Below are 7185 nucleotides of genomic sequence, written 5' to 3'. Positions count from 1 at the left end.
GCACTGAAGGATGAGGTGTCCTGTCAGCATCACATAGCCAATAAGGGACAGGAATAAGTTTCAAACTTCAGATGATTTTAAACTTTATCGTTTGGTGTTTTACCAGTTCCCATTATTCCTATAAAGGAAAAGAAACAAGTGAATTCAGATTTAGTGGAGGCCTGAGTAGGGGGATGCAATTTGGGGGTGCACTTTCATAAAAGGAATAAAAACAGGTTTTTTGTTTGTTTGTTTTGTTTTTATTTTTGTGGAGACCCAAGTCTCATTTTGTTGCCCTCAGTAGAGTGCCTGGCGTAATAGCTCACAGCAACCTTAAACTCTTGGATTCCAGAAATCCTCCTGCCTTAGCCTCCTGAGTAGCTGGGTCTACAGGCACCCAACACAATGCCAGCTATTTTTTAGAGACTGATCTTGCTCTTGGTCAGGCTGGTGTCAAACTCCAGAGCTCAGGCGATCTACCTGCCTTGGCCTCCTAGAGTGCTAGGATTACAGGCATGAGCCACTGCACCCAGCCTACTTCATAATTTTTTGAATTCACATAACTGAGAAGAAATTTCAACAAACATTATTTGCATCTTGTCATTTTTCTATAATTTAATTTCTAACATTATAGAGTCTGATTCTTCATCAGTAAGAAGGATACTTTCACGGACAAGTGGATAATTAAGTGGCAACTTAGTTAGACAATGCTCTAATGAAACATACTAAGCATGCCTCTGTTTTACTTCAAAATTCTGGATTTTTTTTGTTAATACTAGGCTATAGACATCAAGTGTTACTATATTTTCTTTTTTTTATTTTCTTTTTTCTTTTTTTTTTGTAGAGACAGAGTCTCACTTTATGGCCCTTGGTAAAGTGCCGTGGCCTCACACAGCTCACAGCAACCTCCAACTCCTGGGCTTAAGCGATTCTCCTGCCTCAGCTTCCCGAGTAGCTGGGACTACAGGCGCCCGCCACAAAGCCGGCTATTTTTTTTTTTTTTTTTGGTTGCAGTTTGGTCAGGGCCGGGTTTGAACCCGCCACCCTTGGTATATGTGGCTCAGTCGCCCTACCGACTGAGCCACAGGCGCTGCCCAATGCAGAAAGAGAATATATCTGTAGGTCTACCTATTTTAGTAGAGTCCATAGTATTTTCTTGTCTCTTCTGTATGTAGCTTATCAGACTTTAACCATAGATGGAATCAATTTCAAGTTTTCATTCTCATATAGATGAAGAAATAAAAAAAACACAAATCATATGCTGATATTTAATATGATATAGTAATATAATATAAATAAACAACAAAATACCATGTGAGTGAACATTCCTGGCTTAATTAAAGGAGATCCAGGTTTTCTGACAAGTGTGTTCCCAGATAAACAATAAAAGGCTATATTTATAATCCATATTAATGTGTGACAGTCATAAATTCTGTTCAGATAATTTGAGGGGCATTTTTTATTAAAAAAAAAAAGAGAGAGAGAATAACCTGCAGTGGCCTGTATTTTGATGTTAATATCTTCATTTTATTATTTGGCTTATCTCTGGAGATGCAGGACTTGTAAGAGTGTAAGTTGTGCTTCAACCTTGTTATCTTGTTATGCTTTTTTCAGAGCATTCTGTCAGAGCTAAGCTGAGTTTTTCTTTTTATTTCAATGAAATGAGTGGCACATATTTTGGGGTTATACTGTTCTCACTTTCAAGGTAAAGTTCAAGTTGTAGAAGAGCCCTTCACCCAAGGGGCATGCTGAACACCCTCACATTGTGCACATTAGGTGAGATCCCGACAATAGCCCTCCAATCACCAATCACCCTTCCTCATTCCCCTCCCCTCTGTCTACTCTCTCCTCTGCTTGTGTTTTATCACTCGTGTGGTGTGTAATTGTTTATGATTGGTTTCATATTAGTATTGACTACATCAATTTTTTTTTCCATTTTTGAGACACTTTACCAAGAAGAATGTGTTTCAACTCCATCCAGGTAAACATAAAAGATGTAAAGTCTACATCTTTTTATGGCTGAATAGTAATCCATGATATACATATATCACAATTTGTTAATCCATCCATGAGTTGGTGGGCATTTGAGTTGCTTCCATGACTTGGCAATTACGAATTGAGCTGCAACAAAAATTCTTGTGCAAATGTCTTTGTGATAAAATGATTTTTTGTTCTTCTGGTTAGAAACCCAGTAATGGGACTACAGGATCAAATGGAAGATTGACTTTTATTCTTTAAGAATGCTCCATACTTTTTTCCATGAAAGCTGTATTAGTTTGTGATCCTACAAGCAATGTAGAAGTGTGCCCTTCTCTCCACATCCACACCAGAATCTGCAGTTTGGGGACTTTATGATGTGCATTAATCTTAGTGGAGTTAGTTGCTATCTAAAAGTAGTTTTGATCTTCATTTCTCTGATGATTAAAGATGATGAGCATGTTTTCCTATGTTGGTTGGCCATTTTATGTCATGTTCAGTTTAGAAGTTTCTCTTTAAGTCACTTATCCACTTATACTAGGGGTTGTTTGTTGTTTTCTTGATGATTACTTCGAGTTCTCTGTATATTCTAGTTATCAGGCCTTTGTCATATTTGTAACATGCAAAAATCTTCCCCCATTCTGAAAGTTGTCTGCATTCTTTGTTTGTGGTACCCATAGCTTTGCAGAAGCTTTTTAGCTCGATCAAATCCCAATCACTTATTTTTGGAATTACTGCAATTGCTGGGGAGAGGAGGTCTTCCTCATAAAATCCTTTTCCAGGTCAATATTTTCAAGAATTTCTCCCAAATTCTCTTCTGGAATTTTTATTGTATTTTTTTTTTTGTCTAGAATTTAAATATTTTATCCAGTGAAAATCAATTTTTGTGAATGGTAAGAAGAGCATGTCTAGTTTCAGACTTCTATATTTTGCTCACCAGTTCTCTCAATACCATTTACCAAATAGGGGTTCTTTTCCCCAGTGTATGTTTTTGTTAGGCTTATCAAAGATCAGATGGTGATATTTGGCTGGGTTCACGTCTCCATTCTCTATTCTATTCCATAGATCTATGCCTTTATTTTTGTGCCTGTACCATGATGTTTTGATCACTGTAGACTTGTAGTATAACCTGAAGTCTGGTAATGTGGTGCCTCCAGATTTGTTTTTATTTCTAAGAACTGTATTGGCTATTTGTTTTGTTTTGTTTCTGGTTCCTTATGAAATTAAATACTATTCTTTCAAGTTCTGCAAAGTATGACAATGGTGTTTTGATGGGGATTGCATTCAATCTATAGATTGCTTTGGGTAGTATAGACATTATAACCATGTTGATTCTTCTCAACCATAAGCATGGTGTATCCTTCCATTTGTTAACATCTTCTGCTATTTATTTTCTCAGGGTTTCATATTTCTTTTTATAAAGATCTTTCATGTCCTTTGATAGATATATTCCCAGGTATTTCATCTTCTTTAGAGCTAATTTAAAAGGTATTGTGTCTTTGATTTTATTCTCAGTTTGACTGTTAATGGCATACATGAAGGCCACCGATTTGTGGGTGTTTATTTTGTATCCCAAGACACTGCTACAATGTCCCTGGGTTTTTACAGGTATAAGACCATGTCATCTACAAAGAGAGAGTTTGACCTCCTCTGTCCTCATTAGAGTACCCTTGATCCCCTTTTCTTGCCTGATTGCAATGGCTAGGACTTCCAGCACTAAATACTATGTTGAATAGCAGTGGCAACAGTAGGCATCCTTGTCTAGTTTCAGATCTGAGTGAAAATTCTTTCAGTTTTACTCTATTCAATATGATATTGGCTGTGGGTTTGTTTACGTGCCCTCTATCAGTTTAAGAACTATCCCCTTTATCCCTATTTGCTTAAGTGCTTTTATCAAGAAAGGATGTTGGATATTGTCAAAAGCCATGTCTGTATCAATTGAGAAAATCATATAATCTTTGTTTTTGACTTTACTTATGTACTGAATTATATTTATGGATTAATGTATGTTAAACCAACCTTGCATCCCTGCGATAAAACCCATTTGATTGCTTGATTGTGGTGTGTAACATTTTTAACATGTCACTGTATTCTGCTTGCTAAGACCTTATTGAATACTTTTGTGTTGATATTCATTAACAACATTGATCTATAATTTCCTTCTTTGTTGGACCCTTTCCTGGTTTGGGAATTAGGGTGATATTTGATTCATACAATATTTTTGGAAGGATATCTTCCTTCTCTATATTTTTGAAAAGGTTATATGATATGGATGGTATTCCACTTTCAAGGAAAATCTAGTTCAGATTATCTTTTTCTTCATTGAATTCTATGTTGTGTTTAAGAAATACTTATTTTCTGCATAGCTAGAAAGGTTAGATGTTTTTCAATTATCTTACATATGTTTTATTTTCGATTTTTCATTTGTATCTACAATGCACCTGCAACTGATTTATGTTTATAAAGTGATGAGACAAGTGAGATTGATATTATTTTTCACATGGGTGTACATTGGTTCTAGAATCAGATTTTGAGTGGTTGTTCCTTTCCTCATTGTTTTGTAATGAGAATTGATAAGAAACCTGTCAAATGATCTCCTTGTTGGCTACTCATGATAAGACAGGGGAAAATAGTCTTCACTCACCTCTATCTGGAGGAATCTGCACAGATTCCAGGGACACAGTGAAGCAGAAGGCAACATCAGGAGCCAAGAACACAGAAGGCAGGTGCTTGGTTTGAGCACGGGCCAGCCAGTCAGTCTACTCTCCTGTAGAGGTCAGGGGATAGGAAAAGTTGTCCTGTGGTATTTTGATTTTGGACTGAGCTTCTCACTGAAACAGCAAGTAGACATGAACAGCATCCAGTAGACAGGCTTGAATGCTGGCCAAGGCAATTCTCCCATTGGCTTGGCTGGCAGGCGAGGCAACACCACTGTGGGAAGAACACTTGCAGGGGGGATCAGTTCATGAGGATCAAGTGCACATCTGGCTCTGGTGCTCTTGCTGAGCTCAACTGGCCATCCTTGGGGTGAGCTGAGCAGTCTTCACACCCACTGGGGGCTGCTTTGTAGTCAAGGAACACTGTCTGGCAGGCCTCCCAGGAAGTCTGGTGAGAGCTGTTGAAATCCAGTCCCATTGGGACTGAAAGACGATGAAGGCCTGAATTAAAAACAAAGATATCAAGAAGATAAGATTTGGTGTCCTTTACAACCAGACAGTGGCTTTCAACCCACATCACATACAGTAAATCCAGTGTGTGTTCTTTATCTCATAACATCACAGTACTCTCTGATGTTTAGACAATATATTGCAGCACACACACACAGACACACACACACAGTTTTAGATTTTTTACTTCTCTTTTCACTTTTTCTTAATTTTTTTTCTTTTAATTTTTTTTCTCTTTTACTATTATTATTGTTTGAAATTTAGGATTTTTGGTTCGGTTGTAATTTTAGTTTTTCATTCTTACTTTTTTCAATAGCAAAGGCTACTCAATTTATGTTATGGTTTTTAAGCCCCTTTTATTCTTTCTCTTTTAAAATTTCTATCCTTGTTCTTCCTTTTTGTAGGGATTTTTCTACTTTTCCCATTTTTCCACACAAATTCTCATACAATAGCTAAGATATCTATTTTTTCACTTCTTTATCTTATAAATTACATTCCTAATTTTTTAAATCTATTTTTACTTTTTTCTTATTTTTTGTCTCTGAGGGCTGAAGGGTCATGGCACTAGTCTGGCTGGAGGGGGTCACAACATTGGTCTGGATCAAGCTGGCCACAAATTCTGGTCTTGGATGTCTTTCTAGCTTTGGTCCCCATTAATGACATACTGCTGATTTCTGTATTTCAAAGAGGTGGCGGTCTTGCTTTTGCGCAGGCTGGTAAGAAGCTCCTGACTAAAAATAAAAAAAAAAAAAAAAAGAAGCTCCTGACTTACAGGCACTCAACCAGCCCAGCATCCCACGGTCCTAGAGCTGAGAGTGTGGATAAAGCTGAACACCACCATTTCTCCTGTTGCTCTCTTTCTCACTTACTGTCCTTTTTCTATCCTTTTGTTCAATTCTTTCCTTCCACTCCCTTTTTTTTTTTTTTCAAACTCATCTTCTTTTCTTTCACTCTACTCACATTTTTTTCTTATCTTCCTTTGGCCTTATACCAAAAGGCCACTTGGACACCTAAGCTCTGAGGCAAGGTAATTTAAAGTAATGGAGGTTAGTGAGAAGGAAAAAATAGGGGAAGAATGTAAACAAGGAGAAAACACACATGAGAAGGAACAAAGAGAAAAATTATGGCAACATGATAAACCAGAATAGCGCAGCCTCATCCCATCCCAAGGAATAATTAGGTAGCTACTACAGAGGATTCCACCTATAAAGAATGAATTGAGGCTCAGCCCTTGTAGCTCAGTGCTTAGGATGCTGGCTACATACATGGAAGCAGGAGTGTTCAAACTCAGCCCAGGCCTCCTAAACAACAATGACAAAAGCAACAAAAAATAGTTGGGTGTTGTGATGGGTGCCTGTAGTCCCAGCTACTTGGGAGGCTGAGGCACAAGAATCACTTAAGCTCAAGAGTTTGAAGTTGCTGTGAGCTGTGACGCCATAGTACTTTACCAAGGGTGACATGGTGAGACACTATCTCAAAAAAAAAAAAAAAAGAATGATTTGAAATAATATAAAGGGAATTTAAAATATAGGTGGCAAAAACAATAAGGGAATTTATGAGAAAGTGGAAAAAAACAGAACCAAATATAAACAAAAGATATGAAGAATGTAGAAAGGATATAGTGGAGCTTAAAGACTTAAAGAAGTCAATCAGGGAACTTATATCAATAATATATATTAGACAATACAGAAGAAAGAATCTCAGAGCTAAAGGATAATTCTCTTGAGATAACCCAAGCAGTTAAAGAGGCAGAAAAGAAGAGAAAGAAAGCAGAATATTCACTCACTCAGAGAATTATGTAACTTCACAAAGCATTAAAAATTATGAATTATAGGTATTGCTGAAGGGAAAGAAGAATGTCCCAAAGGAATGGAAGTCCTATGATAGGGTATCATGAACGAAAACTCGCCAACTATCACTAAGGATTCCAAAGCACTCCTTTTAGAGAGACATAAATCAAAATAATTTTCATCCCAGAACTCTATATCCTGCTAAACCAAACTTCAAAATCAAAGAAGAAATCAAAATCTTTTACTGATATGCAAACATTTTCCACAAAACC

Source organism: Nycticebus coucang, chromosome 6, assembly GCF_027406575.1.
Source record: "Nycticebus coucang isolate mNycCou1 chromosome 6, mNycCou1.pri, whole genome shotgun sequence".
Taxonomy (NCBI): domain Eukaryota; kingdom Metazoa; phylum Chordata; class Mammalia; order Primates; family Lorisidae; genus Nycticebus; species Nycticebus coucang.
The sequence above is the reverse complement of the archived record's forward strand: the minus strand, read 5'-3'. Positions refer to the sequence as shown.